The sequence below is a fragment of the Crotalus tigris genome, unplaced genomic scaffold (assembly GCF_016545835.1).
Source record: "Crotalus tigris isolate CLP2741 ecotype Arizona unplaced genomic scaffold, ASM1654583v1 scf7180000019550.566604, whole genome shotgun sequence".
NCBI classification, from domain to species: Eukaryota; Metazoa; Chordata; class Lepidosauria; order Squamata; family Viperidae; genus Crotalus; species Crotalus tigris.
Window position 1 is genome coordinate 81482 of NW_024097590.1, and position 26741 is coordinate 108222.

Sequence of the window (26741 nt, forward strand, 5' to 3'; positions counted from 1 at the left end):
GCTCCTGTGTTTAAGCAATTCATCTGCTCTGTGAGCAGAGAAAAAAATGGGTCAGGCACAGGGAAACACTAATTCACTGTAGTGGCAACACATGACAGAGAGGTGCTTCAAAAGTTGTAAATATGGGTATCATGCACAAAGTTAGTTTTTCATCACCATCATAACTTTAAAAGTCATTGCCCAGGATAGTCATTAAGAGAGTACAATTCAGGGGGAAAATATTCTGATGAAAGAGTTACAGAAATGATGGGGCCATGTGGAAACCCCCAATAAATGATAGTTATGATTTACTGAACTTTGATTAGAAAAATGTCTCTTTTGTAAAGTTAAGCATAATTCTGTTTAAGCATACACTTGGCAAAAGAATGGATCTTGGCTGTCCACAATATCATGAGGCATCTTTTCCAACAGCAAAGTTCAATGGTATCAATACTCTTCCTATCTTTTTTTCTTCAAATACCAACTTCCATAAAATATCACAAGAAATGCCATGGCTTTCACAATTCTGATCTTTATAGGTAAAGAGACATCACAAGTAAATATCTAATGGTGTGATTTATTCAAACAAGACTCCTGTTTATAGGTGAGCAACAATAACGAAGCAACTCTGGAGTAACTGCTTGTGTCATTTTTGGTTCCTTGTACCTGACAGTTGCAATTCCCTTGGCAGGGCTGCTCTTGGGCTGTACTGTGAGCTGGTAAGGAAGCTTCTAGTCTTTGGTCTAGTTGGGAGGGAGGGAGGGGGCAGGGAGTATTAATTTGGTCCTGATAGGATTAGGTAAAGAAATGAACTGGGTTTGACCCTGGTCATATTTAAAAGAAGGGTGGGGTGAGGGGAAGGTTGCAGTCTCCATTTTGTTAGATTTATTTTCTTTACGATGTTGGGATGTTTAAAATGTTTCCATAGAAAAGAAAAAAAAGTTTTAAAAACACCAAGAGTTAATAGTTTCATCTATTTAACAATGAAATCACTTCTAGCCCTCTTGTTACATTAATGGATATTATGTTGATACTGTGCTGAATATTTTTAGAGGTTAATCAATTTCTTCCTTACACCTTAAAATTAATTGCCAATGCATCAGATTTATACCAATAATTGTCATCTGCCCATGTAATATTCTTTGATATACTAAATCATCATTTTCACTCGAGGACTTCGATCTCATATAGATTTTGCTGGAGGGAAAAAAAATACTGAAAACCAAACTTCTGAATAAACATAGACTTGTAGTGTGATTTATATATATATACTGAGCTCACCTGGAGGTTTTGGGGGAATAGAAGTAATAGGTTAGAACAGGGGTGTGGGCTGGTTGCATCATAAGGAGGCCACACCCATCCCAGCCCTGGCAATGCAAAAAAAGTCACGATATGGTATGACACATCATGTGATGCAGTGAGCTTGACACCTGTGTTTTAGAATTCACCCCCTGCTCAAGACAGGAGACCTTATACCACCCTGGTCAAATAGATACAGAAGTACAGATAGCACAGATGTATAAAAGCTTCTGCTCTCCCCAAATGCATATATAGTTTTGTAACTGCAGTGGGCGATATGCCTCTACTACTCTGGTGTGAAAGCATTTTTTTGCTGATTCCTTTTGTTTCATCAATATTTTATCTCCAAAATATTGGAGAAACAGACTTCATATTATTCCAAATTACAAGTCACTCCAGGCAAATGGTCTATCCTGTTGTAGCTGCTAAACAGCAAAGAGTCTAGAAATCTGCAGAAAATTTCAATGTCCTCTGACCCCTTTATTTTCATTATATAAATTTACTAGCAGGAAAAGAGCTACTTCCATGTAGATAGCAATTTCCTTACAGCTTTATTCAATCAGACTAGAGCTGGAAGGGACCATGGAGGTCTTCTAGTCCAACCCCCTGCGCAAGCAGATCCTAAACAATTTGAGACAAGTGACTGTGCAGTCTACTTAAAATCCCCCATTGATGAAGCCCCCACAATTTCTGAAGTCAAGCTGTTCCACTGATTAATTGTTCTCACTGTTAAGAGGTTTCTCCTTAATTTCAGGTTGCTTCTTTCTTTGATTGGTTTCCATCCATTGTTTCTTGTCTTGCCTTTAGGTGCTTTGGAAAATAAGTTGACCCCCTCTTCTTTGTGGCAGCCCCTCAAATACTGGAACACTGCTATTATATCACTCCTAGTCCTTCTTTTTTCACTAGACTAGCCATACTCCTTCACGTCACCAAAGCATGGAAACAGCTGAGGAAACAAGGCACCATTTGGTTTTGGTTTTAGCTCCAATACATTTAAAAAGCTTTCAAGTATGCAAAATAGAAATCTGCCTTTATTTCAGACTGGGAAGAATGGGATGAAAGATTCTCACATGGAACAACTGAGGCAGTAAACAATTTAAGTGATGAATAAAGAGTTCCAAATAAAAATCCTTCCTTCTTCAAATTTGTTTATTTATTAAATTTATCTGCCACCCATCTTGTAACAAAACAACTTTGGGCAGTTGCCACTTTATGGCTTTGAAGTGCAATATTGTGACAGTGCGTTGTGGTTTTAGATTGGAAAGACCCAGGTTCATGTTCTCTTTCAGTCACTGTCTTGAAACCCAGCCTAACACCCTGGTTTGTGGTGGGGGAAAGGGACTCGGCGCTCTGTGGAATTAAGATAGATTACAAATCTAAGAAATGAATGAAACTAATTCAGGTTCAAAGTTCCATGCAGCCTTAAGAGCTGCTTAGTGCCCTTGATGCATTGGTTAACATTTAAGAGTAAGCCCATCCTGCAAGATCATTTTGAGAAAGAAATGGGACAGAGGTCATGCAACTTACTTCAAACCCTGTGAATGAAAAGTTGAATACAAATAAATAAATGAAAGACATTTGGAGGTATCAAGATGAAATTTATCTTGAGGACTTCCAGTTTTGCTCCGTAGTGCAGGGCCGAGGGATTGTGGGGCTCCACACCCCACAGCTGGTTTCACTTTGCCAGGGGACCCTAAATGGGTCTAAAGTCACCCCAGAAAGGTGATAAAGAAGGAGCCCCCCCATAGGTCATGGAAAGATGGCGGTCAATCTGTTTGATCCAGGAGAAGCCCTCCAACCCGACAGGAGAAAGCTAGCTGCACACCAGTGTCTAGCCAAGCTACCAGCAGCCGAAGTCCAAAAGCACTAACTAGAACAACCGTGAACAGCGTGCTTGGAACTGGGTGAGAATATCCAACTTTTCTTTCTATTTTGTAACTGGTTTCCTGGAAAAGATCCCCAAGAAGCAAAATCCTATGAAAGTGAAAAGGAAGGGGACTACACCCCCATCCCTCCATAGATGGAAACAGCGACTTAATTTTTATGAGGGACAGAAGTATATTGAAATGAATTTGATAATACTATAATCTGGATAAATCTGAACATCATGAAAACTGTTAAGACTTTACATTTAAAAGAGTATTGATGAAATTACAAGAAAATAACTTTTTGCTTTAAAAGTTGGAAAACGAGTGGCTACTGATGTCTAGTGGAAGATTAGAGCATAGAACAACAGCTGCCTTGACTCAGAAATTGGCAAGACACCCAGAAATAAAGAACAATTTGAACCTCAGTGGCTTCTCATCAAATAGAGAACAGCTGGGATCAGAGGAAAGAAAATACACTGGGCGATCTATTACAAAATAAGAACTATATTTGTTTTAAAAACTGCTGACCTTCTGGGATTATAAATACTTACTGAGCTGTGTTTTCTAAGCTCAAGAATTGTTTGCAGAGAAAGAAAAACCTTGACTTTTGGCTAATCTTATAGGGGGGAATTTACTGGAAAACTCCTTGGTGGTTAAATATTCTGGACTCTAAATCTGACTGGCTGATATTTGTAAGACCCCTGAATAGAGGAACTATTATAAAATACTGCTTTTTATGGTGCTTTGATAATTGGAAACACATTGGATTATAAAAACCATATATAAAGATAAGAATTATATAAGATTTGGTTGTTTGGACTTTAAGTTTGGCTGGTTTGATAAGGCTAATTACAGAGACCATGGTACTGGTGAAAGACTTTCTAGAGAGGAGAGACAAAATGGATGTTACATACCTATCAAAAAGTGACAGGAAACCACATCAAATATCTCCTCCTGAAGGCCCTACCTGGAACATCAAAGAACTGCAGGAGCGATATTTCAAGACAAAGCAAATATTTTCCAGGAGGAAATGTATGCAATGCTGTGACAGATTCAAATGACAATACTTTCAAATCATGATGAGATTAAAAACAACTTTGACAACATAAATGAATACATCTTTAACTTAAACCTACAATTAAAAAACTCAGAAAATGACCACAAAGAATGAATAAACAAACCAGATAACAGAATACAAACTAGAGGATAGGGACCCAAAGCGAGATGCTACAAATGAAGAGAACTACAGTCTAATAAAAACAAAAGAAACTTGCAAGATTTTCCCACAACATTGGAAATGGAAAAAAAATATTTTATTTTTCAGAACTTCAAAATAAACTTGAAGATAGCAAAGAAGATCTAACAAAATGGATCATAGAGCAGCCAGGAGAATTATTAGAGTTTGGGAGACAAAAAATGCACATTCTACCTAACTTGTCTTTTCTATTCCCAACAACATTTACAAAAAGTACAGGAAGAATCTCCTGCCAAACTGAATACACTGACTTGGAAAACTACTTCTCAAAGAAGAAGGCTAGAGTTAGATTTAAGAGATTTGATTTGACCTATCAGATGGAGTACTATATGATTAAACACTTCTTTGAATATAGTTAAAAGAATAGATAAATCATGGATATAAAGGGGCCCTATAGTAAGAGGGATAAAATATATAAGTAGTATAGTATTCTTTATAATATATGAAAAATAAAAATATTGGGATGGTGTATGTGAATGAAAAGTTTGGGTATTTAAAGGTAATTAACATTGAGAAAATTATGACTGATAAGAATGGTTTGAATATAAAGGGGAAATTAAGCTTAAATAAGAATCTTGAAAACAGGATATATAATAAGATGACTTTTATGAATATAATCGACATAAATGGATCAGAAAAGATGTTGTATGCTGATGTTACTGTTATTTGTATAAACATAAGAAAAATATTTATATTCAACCTTGTATAGAAAGTATTAAGAACTATATTTGCTTATTGATAAAAGAAGAATACTATTGGAAGAAGAGAAGATCAAAGAAGTATATCATTAATTAACAGACTGATTATGGAATTATAGAAATTAATTATTATTTATTGTTTTTTAAATATATGAACCCAGAAAACATGCTGTTTACTGAGCACTAACGATTGTTATTGTAAAAAATATATTTAAAAAAAGAGATGAAATTCATCTTGTATAATCTTGGCTTTCCCGTTTATTGTTACTCCCAACGAAAATCTTGTTTGAATCAAAGGGGCACATATGTTCATGAGAAAATTGCCATGGAATGTTATTCATCATTGTCATAAGTGACTTTTGTTGATGGGTGTAGCAAACTCTTCAACACATGTCAGAAAACAAACATCTGATTTGAGGTCAGGAGTCCACTGCCCAGCTTCTGCATCTCACCTGCTTCATTAGACAATTAAGCACGTGTACAGAAAGCCCTGAGGTCCAATTACCAAGAAGACCATTGTACCACATTGTCAAAACATATTGTCAAACTGGTGATCTGAGAAGGCAATATAATTTAGTGAGAGTTGATTAGCCCTGAAACAAATAGAGAATGAAAATTCAGGATAGAGAAATACTAGATTAGAAAATGCCAGATTTTTATGAAAAGGTGAATCTCATTTCTTTCAGAAGTGTTGGAGGCTAAAATGGAGCTGAATCCTAAGCAGTTGCATACACAGTTATGTGAAGGGAGAAGCAATGAAAAAAAGTCAGTCCTTTAAGGACCATTATCATTATGAGAATCAAGAATAAGAAAAAGGCAAGTAGCACCTTTTAACACACACACAAATTACTTAGAAGGGATAAGCTTCTGTAAGCTGAGCTGCAGCTCATTGCATCAAATGCATGAAGTGGCTTAACTGATATGGAATTTAAATACATTTGAATAGGATACTGTAGAGGTGAAAGATAGGGTTGTTATGTAGATGAGGATTTCATGTGGGATAGATTTCAGGTATCTTATCAACTAGCAATTGTAGTGTGAGTGTGTGTGTGTTTAAATTGTGTTTGATCAGAGTTTCTGAGCCTGAAGCCTATTGATTTGTGTAAGCTCAGCTGTCTCATATTCAATTATGCTGGTGTAGTTTATTTGTTCCAAAACTACTACTTTGAAATCTGTAATGGAATGCCTTGGAAAGTTAAAATGTTTTGCCACTATGTTGTCCTCATTCTGAGTTTTGATGTCAAATCTGTGCACAATTATTCTTTTGTGCAGTCTGACATGTTGTTTTACATATATTCTGGAAGAGCATTGCTTACAAATGATGGCATATTAGAGGAAGAATATATGTGTGAGTTTGTTGGGGCCAATGATGGTGTTACTCTGCAAGAGTTACTTGCAGAATCTGCTTCTCATATTGGTATGAGAAGCAGATAGAGCAGCCATTGTCCTGTTGCTTCTTGTTGTTTTTGAGAATGTGTTTTAAGTTGGTTGTCTATATGCAACAAGGGACCTGTCACCAACCGTATGAGAATCTATAGTGTCATTTTCCCTTATGGATTAACTTTATTAATATATTTGAATGGTTTGTTTTTGGAACTATAGATAAAACCACCAGTGTCCTGTTTTTATGCTCTGTTTTTTAATAAATTCACCTTGGGAATTGATTGGACTCTATTGATTAGTGTACTGATTTTGCTGTGTTGGGAATTCAGTATTCTGAATGCTACCATACAGTAACATGGCTTCCTTCCTACCATATCTACTATGAAAGTCAATATAATTAGAACTGAGCAATCTGTGATCTTATGAGATTGTGTTTTGTGAGCATATAAGAACTTTACAGGAAGACTAGAAGTATGGAAAATTCAAGAGACAAGTTCAGGAAACTAAAATAATTGTTTTCTTTTGGGGGGAGTCATTGAAGCTAGTTTTGCTTCATTGAGATAGTGAGATCTCCATTCTACCTGCAATTTTAAACTTACTAAATGAGTTGCATCTGACAGAAGTATGTAGGAGTGCTTCCTGATCTTTCCTTATTTTACATTTGTGAAGAATAGGAATAGAAATGAAAGAGCAGGCAACCCTATGGGATCAATTTGCCTTCTTGCAAGATTTCCATACCTATTTCACTCTTAAAACAAAAAAAAATATTCCCTGCTCATTTCAGATGTTATTATTTCTTTGGATTATTCTTTCAGTTCTCAAGAAAATTGTTAAGCTGAGCTGACATTTGTGATCTCTCAAATACTGCTCAACTTCTGGTTTGCAAAATTCCTTGGAAGCTTCCTCATGAGTTCTTCCATCAGTGGTTCCAGTGGGCCATAGCAGCAGGTCAGAGGATGAGAAAAGATGGGCTTGGATAAAGATGACAAGAATTTCAAGAGAAGAGACAAAGGTGATAGAAGAAAACAGGAGTTAGGACTTTATTTAAGGGGCTTAAGGAACACGGGATAGAAAAGGAAAAAAATGCAAAATTAGTTTATTTGATTATGGTTAAATAATGATTTATTATCTTTTGTTCTACTTATTGGTTATCTTGATTGGGATAGTGCTTGTTGTGAAATGGTCAACTGAGTGTAATGAATTGGTTTGCAATATTCACAATACTATTTTTGATATATAAATAGGTATGATAGAATATGCACCTGCAGGAGCAAAGGGAGAGACTTTTGGCAACACAGAACTTTCCCAGACAGAGGCCCAGATTAGGACATTGTATAGTCCTCAACTGGATGTGGGTGGGTGGGGTAAGAAGTTCAGGGTAGCCACACCATAAAAATAATATATCTAATGGGTAAGGAAGTTATTGCTTTAGTTTGACAAGATTGTGTCCACTAGGTATAAGCAAATAAAGGATTGAACTTGATTGGATTTCACTGTCTAATCACTGGATTTGTATCTGACAGTAAGGGATTACTATTTCTGGTCATGTTTAATAGCTTTTAATTTTTTGTAACGTTCAATTGTTAATTGGAATTAGATTTTGATTATTAACAAGAGGTATGAGAGGATTTAGATTAAATGGAAAGGGGGATTATATACTTATGTTGTTAGGTATTTTTGCTAATTTTGGGGCATATTTAATAATAATAATAATAATAATAATAATAATAATAATAATAATAATAATAATAATAATAACCTTGACGTGGTTGTGGGGCTTGTGTACTCTGAGGAAGATGAGAGCTATGCCAGAGGTTCAACCATACTGGACAGGTCTCATCAGAGGAGTCAGACAAAGAGTGTCTCTCCCATAAAAAATATGGTGAGACGTAAATTTCAGAATGCCATACCGGCTCGGACGTCGCCCGGGTTAACAAGGTCCGCACTAGATATTGGAGTTCCTGGATATCTGGTGAAAAATGGGTTACAGGACTCAGGACTGTTGGCTGAGCAACCAGGGCCAGCAGCTGCAGAACTACTGGAAGAAAAGGTGTTTACCCGTCGCAGATACACAGTGATGGAAAACAAAGAAATAATGATCTGTTACTACAGATCAAGTCCAACAAGAAGAGGATATCTAAAACGAATGCACCAATTCTGGAAAGAACAACATCCAGAATCAGAAATAACAGAACAGAGACTAGCAGATCAACGCCGATTTATAACACGAAATAAAGTATTCACAGAAACAGAATTGGACGAACTGCAAAGGTTTACCCAGGGCAAAGAAATCAAAGCCTTACCAGAAGTAATTCAGAATGTAGAGGCAAACCAGGGGGAGTTGGCAGTGAAGGAATCCAGCAGAGATATACAACTGTTCTCATTTGGAAACCAGGCACCTCTTCCTCAGGAAGAACAAAACCCTCTAACTAAAGAAATAAAAGAATTGAAACAAAGAATAACTGAGCATCTAGAACAGCACAAAAACAACAGAATAAGGCTGCCTGCATTGAAGCTTGTTCCAAAGAAACAGCTAGCACAAGCATTAAAAGATGCAAATACTGCAATAGCAAGTATAAGCACCAATTCACTGCAAGAAACAAACCAACTAATGTACAGCACAGCTGCAGTTATAACAGAATACCTGGGATGTAAAATCAACAAAAAAGAAAAACAAACAAACAGTGCACCAGAAAAATGGAAGGTTAGACTAGAAAATAAGATCAGCAAGTTAAGATCACATGCAAGCAAGCTAGAACAGATGAAAGAAAAGAAGCTGAAGAACAAGAAGACCAAAGAATACCTAATCAAGAAATACCACTTAGAAACAAGGAAGATCAAGGAAGCACTGGAAATAATAAAGCAACAAATAACAGCTATAGCCAGGAAAATCAGTAGATATGAAGCTCGAATTGCAAACTATAGGCAGAACCTCCAATTTCAATCCAATCAGAAACGTTTCTACCAATCCATCAATGGAGAAACTGCAAGGAATCAGTCAGTACCTGACAAGGAAGAAACAGTGCAGTTCTGGAAGCAGATATGGGATAACCCAAAGAAATACAACAAGGATGCGGCTTGGTTAAAAGAGGTGGATGCAAATAAAACAGAAGTTGAAATGAAAGAACTAGTAATAACAACAAAAATGGTAGAAAAAAGAGCAAAGAAAATCAAAAATTGGTCAGCACCAGGTGAAGATGAACTGCATGGGTTTTGGTTGAAACATCTAACTGTTATACACCCACTCATTGCCAAGCAGTTCAACAATATACTACAAGGAGGAGAAATTGAAAAGTGGCTAACAACTGGGAAAACCTACCTAATAATGAAAAATCCAGCAAAAGGGGCAACACCAGGTAACTACAGGCCAATTACCTGCTTACCAACAACTTTCAAATTACTAACTGGTGTGGTAGCTGATGCAGTACAACAGCATCTAGTTGAAAACAATCTCTTTCCACCTGAGCAGAAAGGAAACCGCCCCAATAGCAGAGGAACAAAAGATCAACTCCTAATAGACAAAATGATCTTGGAAAACTGCAAGAGAAGGAAGACCAACCTGAATGTGGCATGGATTGACTACAAAAAGGCATTTGACTCTCTGCCACATGATTGGATAATCAAGTGCCTAGAAATAACAGGAGTAAGTAGAAACATCAGAAAATTTGTGCAAAATCGATGGCACAATGGAAGACACAGTTGCAGATCAATGGTGAGAAAGCTGGGAGAGGTTAATATCAAGAGAGGAATATTTCAAGGAGATTCATTATCACCATTACTATTTGTTATTGCACTGTTTCCTCTGTCAACAATACTGAATAACTCAGGACATGGCTATCAAACATCAAAAACATCTGCTAGACTATCCCACCTCCTTTACATGGATGATCTGAAGCTGTATGGAAAAACATCATCTGAAATAGAATCGCTGCTCAACACTGTCCGTATATATAGCCAAGATATTGTAATGGAGTTTGGCTTGGACAAATGTGCCACACTTACTATCAAACAAGGAAAAATAGTGAAAACTGAAGGAATCAAGATGCCCCACGAAAATAACATTAAGAGTCTGGATGAGGAAGAGTACTACAAATACTTGGGTATCCTTCAAGCTGACAACATCAAGCACACTGAAGTCAAGAAAAAGATTAGAGGTGAATACATCAAGAGAGTGAAGAAGATCTTAAAGTCCAAACTCAATGGAGGAAATACCATAAAGGCAATCAACACCTGGGCAATCCCAGTCATTAGGTACACAGCTGGAATAGTGGACTGGACTCAAGCAGAACTAAAAGCAATGGATAGGCAGACCAGAAAAATAATGACAATGAATCATGCCCTTCATCCACGCAGTGACATTGATAGACTTTATCTACCAAGGCAAATAGGTGGGCGTGGAATGCTACAAGTACATCAGATGGTTGAAGAAGAAAAAATGGCTTTGGAAGAATATCTGAAGAACAATGATGAAGATGCACTGAAATTAGTATATCAGGAAGGCTTACTAACTACTGGAGAGACCAAACTGGCCTACAAGAAAGACCAAATGAAGAACAGAATAGAGGCATGGGAAGACAAAGCACTACATGGCCAATACATTAAAAAATAGCTGGGAAAGCAGATAATAATAAAACCTGGCAATGGCTAAGAGCAGGAAAATTGAAGAAAGAGACCGAGGGACTAATTCTGGCTGCACAAGACCAAGCTTTAAGGACAAATGCATATAAAGTCAAAATTGAGAAGACAGCAACAGACAGTAAGTGCCGCCTATGCAAAGAAGCTGAAGAAACAGTGGACCACTTGGTAAGCTGTTGCAAGAAGATTGCACAGACTGATTACAAGCAGCAACATGACAAAGTAGCAACAATGGTGCATTGGAAGATCTGCAAAAAATATCATTTGCCTGTAAGCAAAAACTGGTGGGATCATAAAATAGAGAAAGTCATAGAAAATGATAAAATTAAACTGCTCTGGGACTTCAGAATTCAAACAGACAAGCACCTGCAACATAACACCCCAGACTTAACAATTGTCGATAGGAAAGACAAAAAAGTCTGGATAGTGGACGTGGCAGTGCCTGGAGATAGCAGAATAGAAGAGAAAGAACTGGAGAAGATAACAAATACAAAGACCTACAAATAGAAATAGAAAGACTGTGGCAAAAGCAAGCAAGGGTAGTACCAATAGTGATAGGCTCCTTGGGTGCAATCCCAAAACAACTGGAGCACCACTTGAACACCATTGGCATTGACAAATTTGCTATTAGTCAATTGCAAAAGGCGGCCTTATTAGGAACTGCTTCCATCCTGCGACGATACCTATAATACCATCAAACATCTACTTCTGCCTATCCCAGGTCCTGGGTAAGGACTCGATAGGTAGACAAAATGCCAAATCCAGTCTGAACATCTGGCTGACTGTGCGATGATTGATAATAATAATAATAAAGTTGGAAGGGACCTTGGAGGTCATTTAGTCCAACCCCCTACTCAGGCAGGAAACCCTATATCATTTTGGACAAATGGCTGTCCAGTCTCTTCTTAAAAACCTCCAGTGTTGGAACATTCACCACTTCTGGAGGCAGGTTGTTCCATTGGTTAATTGTTCTAACTGTCAGGAAGTTTCTCCTTAGTTCTAGGTTGCTTCTCTCCTTGATTAGTTTCCCTCCGTTGTTTCTTGTCCTGCCTTCAGGCACTTTGGAAATTAGTTTGACTCCCTCTTTTTTTGTGGCAGCCCCTGAGATATTGGAACACTGTTATCATGTCCCCCCTTGTCCTTCTCTTCATTAAACTAGACTGATTAATAAGGAGAAATGAAGATTTAGAAATGAATTTATAGAAAATGGGGTGAGATATGGAATAAAGATGTACTTGGTTGTATTTTATGAGACAACAATAAGTTCTTAAATGTTGAATATACTTGCTGGGGATGAAGGGAGGTATTTCTTTTTGTTGCTATTTCCCTTTTTGGGTGTGATATTTTCCCCCACATTTTAATATATTATTTTAATGAATAGAATAGAATAGAATAGAATAGAGCTGGAAGGGACCTTGGAGGTCTTCTAGTCCATCCCCCTGCTCAAGCAGGAGGACCTACACCATCTCAGACCAGTGATTGTTCAGTCTCTTTTTAAAAACTTACAGTGATGGAGCTTCTGGGGGTAAGCTGTTCCACTGGTTGATTGTCCTCACTGTCAGGAAATTTCTGCTTAATTCCAGGTTGCTTCTCTCTTTGATCAGCTTCCAACCATTGCGTCTTGTCCATCCCTCTGGTGCTCTGGTGAACAACCTGACCCCTCTGCTCTGTGGCAGCCCCTCAGATACTGGAATACCGCTTTCATGTCTCCCCTTTTCTTCTTTTCTTTAGACTAGCCAAACCCAAGTCCTGCAGTCGTGTTTTTCATTTAGTTCTTGGATTACTTAGTTATGTTAATATGTTTTACATATTTAAAATAATTCTTAACAAAATTGTCCAAATTGGGCAGGGGTTGGACCAGAAGACGTCCAAGGTCCTTTCTATGATTCTATGAATATTAGGCTTCTTTCACTGTTAATTCCAAGTATCTGATATATACTCTGTGAATCAAGATACAGCAGGCATCTGTCATGATGAGTTATACAGAACTGATGCCTCTACATTTATTTAATCCCCCTTTAAAACCAACTTAGTGAGGTGCAAGCACTTGTCGGCCAGTATTTCTTTGCTTGGAGATTTTGTTTGGAAGGTTAATAATTAGATGAGAGATCAACAAAAGGACTATAAGCAAGTCTCTGAAGACCAAAAATCCCAGAAGGCAATGGCAAAGTATTTATATGTAGTTGGCAAAACATTGCATGGTTGTGTCCATGAATTCAGCAGGAGACCAGCTTGAATTGTTAGGTATCATCACATCTAGTGGTGGTGAATTGCAGAATTGTTCTAGCTAAAATGTTCTTTGAGCTCTTGTGGGACTATTTGATATTAAGCAGAGGAATATTGCTTGTGATATTCTTTGCCAGTGGAGCATTCCTTCTAAGCCTCTTCTCTAGGCTCACTAAGGCCTGGTTTGAGAATGATGATGTCATGCTTTCTTGATATATTCCTGTCCTCATAATTTCTATATTGAATGAAATTCATTTTTCTTCATTCCTACTTTAAACAATCAGTATTGCCAACTGAAACATGATTTATTGTTGTAATCATTTAGTATTCGTGTTTGATTTAAGCTAGTGATTTAAGGGCTGGGTATTTTCCAGTCATTTTCATGTAAAATCAAGGAAGATAACAGATTTCCATGCTACTTTTACATATTTATCATTCTATCTGTATGATCTTGCAATAAAGAGGTGAGTTGTACTCTTATACTCTGTGGACCACCAGTATCTTCATGCTGCATCGTTTGCGATAGACATTTTCTGTCTGTACAACTGCTTACAAACTGATCAACATTATATCCTGCAGTTTGCAATGGTGAACAAGTGCTCTGGGTTAACCTATATATTCCCCTTTTCTATATTAGAGGGTAGATATTGGTTTACAAAATTTAGCAGACATTTAGTTGGATTCCAAATAAAGTAAATTCCTTGAAAATTATTTTAGTAGTGTGATATTCAGTTTGTGCAACCTGGGGTTGCAAAGGAAAGAATAAATAAGCAAATGTGCCAACCCCAAGTTTTTAATATGAAATGATGATCTTTCATAGATTACCTTTTCTACATGTTTCGAGGCAGAACATGTATTTCTGCATTTAATGGGAAAAAAACGGGGTGTTGTAAACTGTGCAAGTGATTGAAACTCAACTATAGTGATAAGTCTTTACAGTCTGTGAAAGGTAAAGATATATAACAAATCTGATGCAGATAGCTATGGGAATGGATTTAGAAGATTCATTAAAATATTCTCTGGTGTGATTACAGAAGCAACAGGAAGAATAATCCAATAATATTCATGAAGTTAGATTAGCAAATTGCCAAACTGAAGGGCTACAGGAAATGATGGAATCTCAACAGAAAAATGATAAGCAACAGAAGAAGAATCCATGAACATTGTCTATGGAGATTCTCGGTCATCCAGGTCATGGCTGTCCCAAAGGTGCTTTTTCAGGAGGCAACTGGACTTTCTTGTTTTTCTTTAAAACATTTCACTTCTCATCCAAGAAGCTTCTTCAGCTATGACTGGATGGTGGGGAATGGAAGGATTTATATTCCTTGCAAAAAGCTGGTCATTTGCATTCTTTTAGAGAGTCATTGAGGCCATTTGTAGGTTTACCTGTGTCCTCAGGGTCCCCTGAATAATGCAAATGGGTGTGGAGCCTTCTTGGCTGCAGGATTTTTTCTGCCCTGTGTCTCTTCACTGTTGAAAACAGGCGCAGGCTGTTGGGGATGAGTCTGTGTTGTCTGCATCTCAAACTGAAGCATAAATGGTTCCTGTAGTCTGCAATGTTTTCTGGAAATCCGTTCATACTCCTGCACCATTCAAAGATTGTTCATTCCAAAGTGCATAGCTAAATGTCTATGGAGATTCTCAGTCATCCAGGTCATGGCTGTTCCTAAGGTGCTTTTTCAGGAGGCAGCTGGACTTTTTTGTTTTTCTTTGAAGATGTTTCACTTCTCATCCAAGAAGCTTCTTTAGCTCTGAAACCTTAATAAAGACTCATTTCACCTGTGGTGTGTGTGGGTGTATGTGGGTGTGTTCATGAGTGGGACAGCACAAATTACAATCATAAATTATTGCAGTTATAAGTCATGATAGCACATAATCAAATGTGAAGCTATGCCCATTTTTTACTATTGTTGTTAAGTGAACACCATGGTCATTAAGTGAATGGCAGAGTCATTAAGCAAATCCATTTTCCCCAGTGGGTATTCTTTTTTCATCACAAACCTGCAAAAAGTCACAATATAGTCACATGACCACAGGACACGGCAAACAAGAGTAAAGCTGAACTGATTGCCACATGCCCAAAATTCAATAATGTAACCAAGGGCGGTGTATGTGTGCAATCATCGTAAATTCTAAAACAGTTCATAAATAGCTCTGGGGAGGTCCATTGTAACTTTAAATCATCATTAATTGACTATCTGTATGTTGAATTACCCCTTTAGGGATTACTGCCTTGTCTTAGTGAAGGGGCTTGCGTAGCTCAATGAAGCTATGAGCTATACCGTGCAGGGCCACCCAAGATGGACAGGTCATAGCAGAGAGTTCTGACAAAATGTGATCCACTGGAGAAGGAAATGGCAAATCACTCCAATATCTTTGCCATGAAAACCCCATGGACAGTACTAAAAGGCAAAAAGATATGACACTGGAAGATGAGCCCCTCAGGTTGGAAGGTGTCCAATATGTTATTGGGGAAGAGCAGAGGGCTAGTACTAGTAGTGCCAGAAAAAATGAAGCGACTGGACCAAAGCCGAAAGGACGCTCAGCTGTGAATATATCTGGTGGTGAAAGGAAAGTATGATGCTGTAAAGATCTTTTCTCCATAGGAACCTGGAATGTAAGATCCATGAATCAAGGCAAGCTAGACTTAGTCAAACAAGAGATGACAAGACTGAACATCGGCATCTTAGGAATCAGCGAACTAAAATGGACAGGAATGGGTGAATTTAACTCAGATGACCATCAGGTATACTACTGCGGGCAAGAATCCCTCAGAAGAAATGGAGTAGCCTTCATAGTCAATAAAAGAATAGGAAAAGCGATACTGGGATACAATCCCCAAAATGACAGAATTATCTCAGTTTGAATCCAAGGCAAACCATTCAATATCACAGTAGTCCAAATCTATGCCCCAACCACTGGTGCTGAAGAAGATGAAATTGACTGGTTCTTTGAAGCCCTACAGCACTTTATAGAATTAACACCAAAAAATGATGTCCTTATCATCATGGGGTATTGGAATGCTAAAGTAGAAAGCCAAAAGATAACTGGAATAACAGGCAAGTTTGGCCTTGGAGTACAAAATGAAGCAGGGCACAGGCTGATAGAATTTTGTCAAGAGAATACGATGGTCATAACAAACACTCTTTTCCAACAACCCAAGAGACGGTTCTACACATGGACATCACCAGACGGTCAACACAGAAATAAGATTGACTATGTGCTCTGCAGCCAAAGATGGAGAAGTTCTATACAGTCAGTAAAAACAAGACCAGGAGCTGACTGTGGCTCAGATCATGAGCTTCTCGTTGCAAAATTTAGGCTTAAATTGAAGAAAGTAGGGAAAAGCACTAGGCCACTCAGGTATGAACTAAATCATATTCCTGATGAATATACAATAGAGGTGACAAATAGGTTTAAGGAATTAGATCTGATAGACAGAGTGTCTGAAGAACTATGGACGGAGGTTCACAACGTTATACAAGAGGTAGCAACTAAACCCATTCCAAAGAAAAAGAAATGCAAGAAAGCAAAATGGCTGTCTGAGGAAGCTTTGCAAATAGCTGAAGAAAGAAGGGAAGCGAAAGGCAAAGGAGAAAGAGAAAGATACACTCAGTTGAATGCAGAATTCCAGAGAATAGCTAGAAGAGATAAGAATACATTCCTAAATGAACAGTGCAAAGAAATAGAAGAAAACAACAGAATAGGGAGAACCAGATATCTCTTCAAGAAAATTGGAGATATGAAGGGAACGTTTCATGCAAAGATGGGTATGATAAAGGACCATAATGGCAGGGACCTAACAGAGGCAGAAGAGATTAAGAAGAGATGGCAAAATTACACAGAAGAACTATACAAGAACAAGCTTAATGTCCCAGATAACCACGATGGGGTGGTCACTGACCTTGAGCCAGACATCCTAGAATGGGCCTTAGGAAATCTGAGCAATAACAAAGCTAGTGGAGGTGATAGTATTCTAGCTGAGCTATTCAAAATCTTAAAAGATGATGCAGTAAAAGTGCTACACTCAATTTGCCAGCAAATTTGGAAAACTCAACAGTGGCCACAGGATTGGAAAATGTCAGTTTACATTCCAATTCCAAAGAAAGGCAATGTCAAAGAATGTTCAAACTATTGCACCATTGTACTCATTTCACATGCTAGTAAAGTTATGCTTAAAATCCTACAAGCTAGACTCCAGCAGTATGTGGATCGAGAACTACCAGAAGTACAGGCAGGATTTCAAAGAGGCAGAGGAACTAGAGATCAAATTGCCAACATACGCTGGATCATGGAGAAAGCTAGGGAGTTCCAGAAAAACATCTATTTCTGCTTCATTGATTATGCTAAAGCCTTTGATTGTGTGGATCACAACAAATTGTGGCAAGTTTTTAAAGAGATGGGAGTACCAGACCATCTTGTTTGTGTCTTGAGAAACCTATATGTGGGTCAAGAAGCAACAGTGAGAACTGGACATGGAACCACTGATTGGTTCAAAATTGGGAAAGGAGTCCGGCAAAGCTGTACACTGTCGCCCTGCCTATTTAACTTATATGCAGAGCATATCATGAGAAAGCAGGGCTAGATGAATCAAAAGTTGGAATTAAGTTTGCCAGGAGAAATATCAACAACCTAAGATATGCAGATGATACCACTTTAATAGCAGAAAGTGAAGAGGAACTAAAGAGCCTCTTGATGCAGGTGAAGAAGGAGAGTGCAAAAGTTGGCTTGAAACTCAACATTAAGAAAACCAAAATCATGGCATCTGGCCCTCTCAATTCCTGGCAAATAGATGGGGAAGAAATGGAGGTAGTGACAGATTTTATTTTCCTGGGCTCTAAGATCACCTAAGACGGGGACTGTAGCCAAGAAATTAAAAGACGCTTGCTCCTGGGGAGAAAAGCTATGGCAAATCTAGACAGCATACTAAAAAGGAGAGACATCACCCTGCCAACAAAAGTGCATATAGTCAAGGCCATGGTTTTCCCAGTTGCAATGTATGGCTGTGAAAGTTGGACCATAAGAAAGGCCAAGCAACAAAGAATTGAGGTCTTTGAACTCTGGTGCTGGAGAAGACTCCTGCAAGTCCCCTGGACTGCAAGGCGATCAAACTGGTTAGTCCTAGAGGAGATCAACCCCAATTGCTCTTTAGAAGGCCAAATCCTGAAGTTGAAACTCAAATACTTTGGCCACCTAATGAGAAGGAAGGACTCACTAGAGAAGAGCCTGATGCTGGAAAAGATTGAGGGAATAGAAGAATGGGACGACAGAGAATGAGGTGGCTGGATGGAGTCACTGAAGTATTAGACATGAGCTTAAATGGGCTCCAGAAGATGGTAGAGGACAGGAAGGCCCAGAGGAACATTGTCCATGGGGTCGCGATGGGTTGGACACAACTTTGCAATTAACAACAACAACAACAACAACGTTGAATTAAGGGAATCTGGATTGGAAGTGGTTTTAAAACTGAAGAAGAAACATCAATAACATGTGACATGCTGATGACATTACTCCAGAAGCTGAAAATGCAAAGAATATGCAAGGTCTACTAATAAAAATCAAGGAGAATAGTGAAAAAAATGGTACTAAAATTAAATATGAAAAAGACCAAAGTAATGACAACAAATAGAACAAAAAGCTTTAGAACTGATAATGAAGATATTCAAATGGTATGTAGCTTTTGCTTAGGATCAACCATCAGCAGTAGAGGAACAAGAAGAAAAGAAATGCACCACAGACTAGTATTTGGTAGAGCAGGCATGAAGACCTTGGAAAAAAAAAATCAGACAATTTTGATGTGTCTTTACCTACAAAGATCAAAATATTGCAAGCAATAGCATTCCCTGTTAGACTCTGTGGAAGCAAAAGTAATTCTGAAGAAGCAGAAACACAGTGATAACACAGAATTATGATTTATATTCATTTGTTCATTCATTCATTCATTCATTCATTCCAGGTACAGGAACCTGCTTTAGAATGGCTGAGGAGAATGGGTTTTACCTTTTAGGATTGACTATCCATAGGAAAAGAAGCAGCATTCAATAAATACATGCTACTGACTAGTACTTGATATGATAAATATGAAAGTCTTAAAAATATATTCAATATCATGAGATGTTTTGGTTTGCAAAATCACGTAGGTAATTATTTTCCTGTAACACTCTGTGAAAGAAGTTGGAATCTGTAGAAACTGGATAGAAATTTAAATTATTGAAGAAGACTACTAAGAATGCCATGTGTAGCTAGGAAAATAAAAAGTTGGATGATAGGACCAATCAATTCATAGTTCTCACTAATGGCAAAATGACTAGGTTCAAATTATGTTATTTTAGATATATTTTGCAAACACCCAGTTCTCTTGAGATGTCTATAAGACTGGGAAACGTAGAAGGAAAGAGTAAAAGATAATTAACAGCCAGGTGGGTGGATTAGATAATTAGCAGCCAGGTGGGTAGATTAGATAATTAACAGCCAGGTGGGTGGATTATTACGGCAGATATGAGTGCACCATTGGATAACCTGAGGGGCCAGGTTGGTGATAGATCATCCTGGAGAAGGTCTATCCATGAGGTCACTACACATCAGTGCTGATGAAATGGCATATAATGAAACAATATGAATAAAATGAATCAAATCCTTGCACTTTTAGTGGGGAGAGAAAACATAAAAACAAGTTAAGATACTTCTGCTTTATAAAAGAAATGGAAAAAAATATATATCTAGAACTCCTTCTCACTGCCCCAAAGTTTTGATTGTGCCTTCCAAAACCTCTCCAAGGTATCCATTGAATAATAATCAAGGCCAAATTCATCATGCCCAAATCCTGACCTCCACAGATGGCCATTTGTGCTGGATGGTGGAGAATCACTATACCAGTGAACTGATCTCTTCTGCACAAACTCCATTTTATGTCATTCAAAACATAAGAATCCAGGTAAATTACCTATTGCTCCCATTTACAAATTGGATTTTTTAAAAAAATCATTATGACATGCCTTGTTGAATAGTTTCATCATTTTTGCCTGCTAAACTGTAAACCTCAATGGTTATTCCAAGTTATAGTTTCTATTCAAGCATTCAATGGCACATGCAATTTTGTGAAGAAAAAGTAGAGTAGCAGAGGAAAAAAACCACAAACCTTCCTATATTGTATTAAGCGTTTTTCCGGTAGAACATACCTTGTTCAGATGATTTAAAACTGCTTATGACAAGAAGTTTAATAATAAAAAATGCTGACAGTATGAGATGGGAGGGGGGAAATCCTTCTTATAAGGCTGGCTGTATCATATATATGCTGAATTATTCGGCAGAACACATCTATCTGGCTTAGGAAGGGCTAAGAGCTTGACACCTGAGTTTCTCTTAGTGAGAGTTACTAAGATAGGGTGTACCAACCCCAGCTTGACTAGCTTTGCTTTGTGCAAGTTTCTATGAATTTACATATAATACAAAATATTTGATGTAATGTTTCTCATGATGGTAATTTTTTATTAGATTGTCTGTGGTCATAAATATTGTTGCAAAGCTGACATCTTTCTAAAAGAGAAAAGTTAAGATGATTCCATTTCCTGGAAGGCACTGCTATTCCTGAGCATGGGTTAGAACAGTGGTCATAATCATTGTGAGGGGTTCATGAGCATTTTAGAATTCAGAAAGCAATGCATTATTTTGAATACAAGGTACGAGTGCAATTGAAGCTCAGATCAGTATTCATAAGCGTACAATGGGGAACAAACCCTGGAGTGAGTTTTGAGAGATGTTAAGCCTATCGGTCTGGCTCTTTGTCAAAATCTTACTCTAATCATTGTGACATTTATTCATTATTTAGTTTTATTCTTTAATGGGGAGTCACACAAATTCATTGATCATTTTAGGGAAGCATGATATTGCAAACTTTGAGAACTAGCATATACCCCCATGTGTTCAATAATTGTCGAAACCATGAAGTTTTACAGATACTGTATGAAATCTCTTTTGTGCATATAGAGTTGATAAGTAGACCAATCTAAATCCTTGCCATGTGAACACTGGAATTTTATGTATTTTTCTGTTCAATTTTGTATGTGTCATTTTTTTAGTCATAGAAAAATCTGCAATTTTATTTACAATGAAAAAATTTGGGCCCCAGTTTTCCTAATGCACATTTTTTAAAATAAAAGACTCACTTCAGTTCTCTCTGAACAAGGAAGTAGCATAAAATTTGGTAACTAATGAAATATATTTAATTTGTGTTAGGTCGATTCTAGAAAACTTAGTTCTGCTGCATGCTTTCAGATCACATATTGCTATCAAATTCAAAATCTAAATAACAAAATGATGTTAGATGTACTAGAAAACAAGCTGAGCTTTTATTTCCTGTCAAGTCTAATTTTGCCTATAAGTATGCCCTATATTTGATGAAATTACATCGACTTAGTCATACATAGCTTTCTTTTTTTGTGTCTTAGTAAAATAATTCCATGTTTGCTACTTGAAGACCTGATGTTCTTTAAATGCGATGTTGTGTGTGCTGCTGTGTCATCTTTGTTAGTGATTAAAAGAAGAGAAGGACCAGCTAAAGTAACACTCTTTTTTGATGCTTGCTCAGATCAGGTGGACAAAAACAGCAGGAAGTGCCTCTGACCGGTTTCAAGACTCGAGTGTGTTTAATGAGACCCTGAGGATCACAAATATACAGCGGCATCAAGGAGGGCGCTACTATTGCAAAGCTGAAAATGGCTTGGGCTCACCAGCAATCAAGTCAATAAGGGTAGATGTATACTGTAAGTAAATTAATTACAGAACTTTCTGTTACTGAGTTATATTTCCTCTGCTGCATTAAACTAGGAGGTCATTGAGGTTGGCAATCTGGAATAAAGCAGTTATCAGGCAGTTAAGTTGTCAAAGTGTCAAAGAAATGGCCATTTTTTTTAGAGGAGGGGTGGATTTGAACATGACTGAAATTTATTTTTTGAGAACTTTGAACTCCATATCCTCACATCTAGCCATCACCAGTTTCATGGTATAAGGGGAAGATTGATTGATGCATCATGACAGTAAAAATTGTCACTAGTGAAATTCCCCCAGGAGTAACACTTTTCTCTTTCATTGTACTGTTTTTGGAGGGTTTAAAATAGTATCCAGAAGCCAAGTGCTAAAGCAGAACTTCTGGTGAGGTTTCCAGATGTTCTTCCCATTTGATGTAGTTTGCTAGAGTTTTCATCCTTAGACAATAAATCTGTCATTAATGGTAGTCCTAACCTCTGGAGAGAACACCAGGGGTAGTGCAAACATGTCTTTTTGTTCCAGGAAAGAAATTACGTAAAATCTGGAGTTGTTTTAACATTAATTTACTAACAATGTTTCTGTATGTGTGTGTATGTGCATCTATTCATATATACACTTAAATATTGTGGTATTGCACAAACTCCTTTTCCAAAGTTTGGGGTTTTTAAAATACTTTTCTCGGAACCAGTGAATCAATTCACTATATTAATTAAAGCAGTGATTCTCAATCTCAAATGTGTGGACTTCAGTTCCCAAAATTCCCCAGTCACCATTGGAGATTCTAGGGGTTGAAGTCACACATCTTAAAGTTGCAGAGGTTAAGAAATACTACATACCCAGTAAAGAAGACCTAGGAATGGTTATATACAGCTAAAATAAAACAAATTGTGGACTTCTTTAAATAAAAGTTACACCCAAGGTATCTTATCTTTGATTATATAGGCAGTCCTCACTTAACAGCGTTTTAGTTAGCAACTATTTGAAACTGCAGCGGTGCTTAAAAAAGTGGCTTGTGACCAATCCTTGCGCTTATGACCATTGCAGAATCCCTGTAGTCATGTGATCATGATTCGGGCATTTGGCAACCATCACACATTTGCAAAACTCATGCCCCCCAGCGTCATGTGATTGCCATTTGTGACTTTCCCAGCCAGCTTCTGATAAGCAAAGACAATGGGGAAGCTGGCAAGAGGTCACAAGTTTGTCACATGATGTCGCACTTAAGAGCCACAGGTGATTTAGTTAATGACCACAATCAGGACTGCTGGAACTACCATCACTAAGCCAGGTGTTTACTTGATATTTTGCTTCACAACTTCTTCACTTACTAACAGAGTTGCTGGTTCCAATTAGGGACATTAAGAGAGGACTACCTGTATTTATAAAGCAATTTCCTAGGACAGATAATGACCTGGTCTTTGCTCTCTTCCACTGACAGACAGGAAGAAAAAGCATATTCAGCCAATAGGAGCATTTTTAGGGTAAGGGAGAAACTTCTAAGGAGAGAAATTTAAAGGGACAAATTAATGAGTAAACAAATATCTTCCTGGTGATTCTTATCCCTACCTGATTTGACTGATTTAAAAAAAAAAACACATTGACTGAAATGTGGATTTAGGTAGATTTTGATCTTATCAAGTCTTGTGTTTTGAAGAATTGTACAGTCTATTTTATTTTAATAAATTAGAAATAATTAAACACAGCTTGTGTTGTTAACTCTTCAAATATTGTTAATTCCCTAATGGTGGAATTAAATGTTATAATTTGGAAATGATGTTTGGAAGGGCTTGGGGACAGGGGGGACATATTCACAGACTGCCAGCAGCCCTGGTTCTTCAGATTATACATGAGATGAGACTTGTTCTGGTACTGGGACTCAGAATTCTTTAAAATTTAATTGGTGTCCTTGTAGCTAGGCTGTGGTTGAATGGTTTCAGGGCTTGAGCTGTCATCAGTCCATCAATGATGTGAGACAATAATTGGGAATCAATTTGACTCAGCCTATAGGACACTCTTTCTTCTTTTAACAACATTGAAAATTCCTGTTTTTCTTACTTTAAGCTTCATTCATTTATTAACCTAAGCCATTTGACTAGAGATGGGGGAATTTTACACATTTTAAAAGGAAAGAAGCTTATTAGAATAACAAAGGTAATATACTTTTAAAAAGGGATTCCAGTCTCAGACATATTCCCTGTTCAAAAGAAGTAATTGAGTAGATTTTGAACAAAAGGAGCATTAAGGGATCCCATGAGAATGTATTTTTTCTTAATCTTTTTGTGCTACTGATCCATGCAAATTCACAAGACCAGGAATCATGCTGTGTGTGGTACACAAAGCAAAGAATGGGAAATAATGTGACTATAGTACTATGGGGGTGAGCAACTCAGCTTGGGCTCTACCATTTGAAGGCTCTACCATTTGAAGACTTGCCTGACTGAATGTTCTTTTATATCAAGAAATAAGAGCATAAAAACATGGTAGCATAAGATTAGCCTTGCTGGATCAGGCCAAGGCACATCTTAATGTATTATTTTGTTTCTCAGAACAGCCATTTTGATGCCTCTGAGTTGTTCACAAGCAGAACTGTTTTTGATCTCGAGTTGAGGGCACATGAGTCTCTTGACAAACCTGACCTCTGTGTATTTATCCAATCCCCTTTTTAAAGCCATCCAAATTAGTAATTATCACTGAATCTTGTAATGAATTCTACCAGTTAGCTCTGTACTGTGTAAAAGGTCCTTCTTTTCTCTGTAAATAAAATACTGAGGAATAAAAAGAAGCCCAAATCAGGATGAAGGTTAAGATCAGGCATGTCCAATCCATGACCCATGAGCTTGATGGATGGATCAGTATTTTTTCATATGGTCTAATGGGATACTACAGGTAGTCTTGACTAACCTGAATTTAGGATGGAGCCAAACATAGTTAGTTACAATCCAGATTCAAAGTTCTGATAGCTTCCCCCTCGCATGCGCACAATTGCATTTTTTGGGTGGTTAGCTTCTGACCCATATTTACAGTCCTTTGCAGCACCCCTTAGTCATGTAACTGTGATTTACAATTTTTTTTTTGGGGGGGGCAGAAATTGTCAGAGACTATCCCAGTATCCCTCAACCATTGAGATTGTACTAGAGATTAAAAAAAAAAGAAAACAATATGCTCTTCTCAATATGTGAGGTTATACAGCAACCACTTTTTTTATCTAATTATCCAAGAAATACTAAAACAACTTTGGATCAGCTTCCAGCTAGTAGTCTTTTTCTACTCAAATTGCCAGTGCCCAGAGTTGAATGTTAACAAGGACACTTGTGAATATTTTTGCATACAACTAGAACAAAGTGATGTGAATAGATATACTACTGAACCTTTTCACATTTTTTTTCCTGCATTGTATTTTATCAATGCACATCCAAAGGAAAGAACAAAAGATACAAATCAGCTGACAGTACTGAAAAATGCCACATACTGTGTACGTAAAACTGTCTGCCTCAAGATGAACAGTGAAAACAAAAAGAGGGAAGGGAGGGGAGGGAAGGGAGGGGAAGGAAGGAAGGATCAGAAATCCATCTGCACACAACACCAGTCTTCTTGACATCTCAAAATATAGAGAGAAATACAATAAGAAGGATTTGCTGACAAGAAGACCTTATTGAGTGTCTGATTACAAGATCTGACTTGCAATGAGTGAATTGCATTTTTATCATCTAAGTCAGGTTGAACCAATATGTAAGGACAGGGCTTTTTTTCTCATAGAACGCCCAGAACGGAGTTCCGGCACCAGCACCTTTTTTGGATGGAACTTTACAGGGTAGGCAAGGTGGGTTGTATGACTTGTGTGAGTTCCGGCACCTTTTTTTTTTGTTTGTTTGTTTAGAAAAAAAGCACTGTGTAAGGGGTTTGGTGTTTCTTTTTTTCTTTTGATTCTTTCCCAGGAAACAGCCAACACGTTCTCAGCAGTACCTTTTCCCAGTTGTGCAAGTGACCTTTTCATCAGAAGGTCAATCTGCCTTTTTCTATGAGAGTGATTGATGCTTTCTCTCATTCCGCATCTGTCTTTCCAGTAACATCCAAGAAATCCTCCATTTTCTGCTATACACATCACATGCCTCTATCTGGCTATCCTTCTGTTATTGGCAGCTGAAGATCACCAGTTTATTTTTTTTTTTAAGAATGACTTGTTACTTTGAATTTATAAGGCCCTTAATTTACTTTGTCATTCAAAAGTAATCAACATTTTCAGGCAGCACAGTATCTGTTGTGAGTCCTGGCCTGCCAGTGGATCCGTCAGCCATGTCAGATGAGGGAGAAGGGTTGCGTGAGTTCACATTGGAGTCTATGGAAAGCTCTGAGGAGCATGAAGACTCAGAGCTAGATGTAACACCGGGCCCATCTTATGCTCATGCTGGGTTGGGGGCCTGAACTGAGTGAAGACAAGGAACAGCTGGGGCCTGTTGCACTTATGCGCAGGGAGGACAGGTGTGCAGGACAGTGGGGAGGCTCTCCAGGAAACGTAAAACACTCTAAAAAGCCACACCCTGGCTGAACTATAAAGAGGAGAGGCGTGGGAGGGGCTGGTTGCTGAAGGCAACCATTCATGCTACAGTTTCATGCTTCTGTTGTTGGATTTCT

At 37.8% G+C, this 26741-nt stretch overlaps 1 protein-coding gene across 2 annotated transcripts in view; it reads left to right on the plus strand.

Moving 5' to 3' along the window:
- Positions 1-26741, plus strand: part of MDGA2 (MAM domain containing glycosylphosphatidylinositol anchor 2) — a 376726-nt gene that overhangs the window by 36160 nt on the left and 313825 nt on the right. The window contains exon 2 of one of the 2 annotated variants that reach the window (XM_039363106.1): positions 21931-22105. The exons of the other annotated variant lie outside the window; for it this stretch is intronic. The gene's annotated coding sequence lies outside the window, so the exon portion shown is untranslated. The remainder of the gene's footprint in view (positions 1-21930; positions 22106-26741) is intronic. 2 annotated transcript variants of the gene reach the window in all.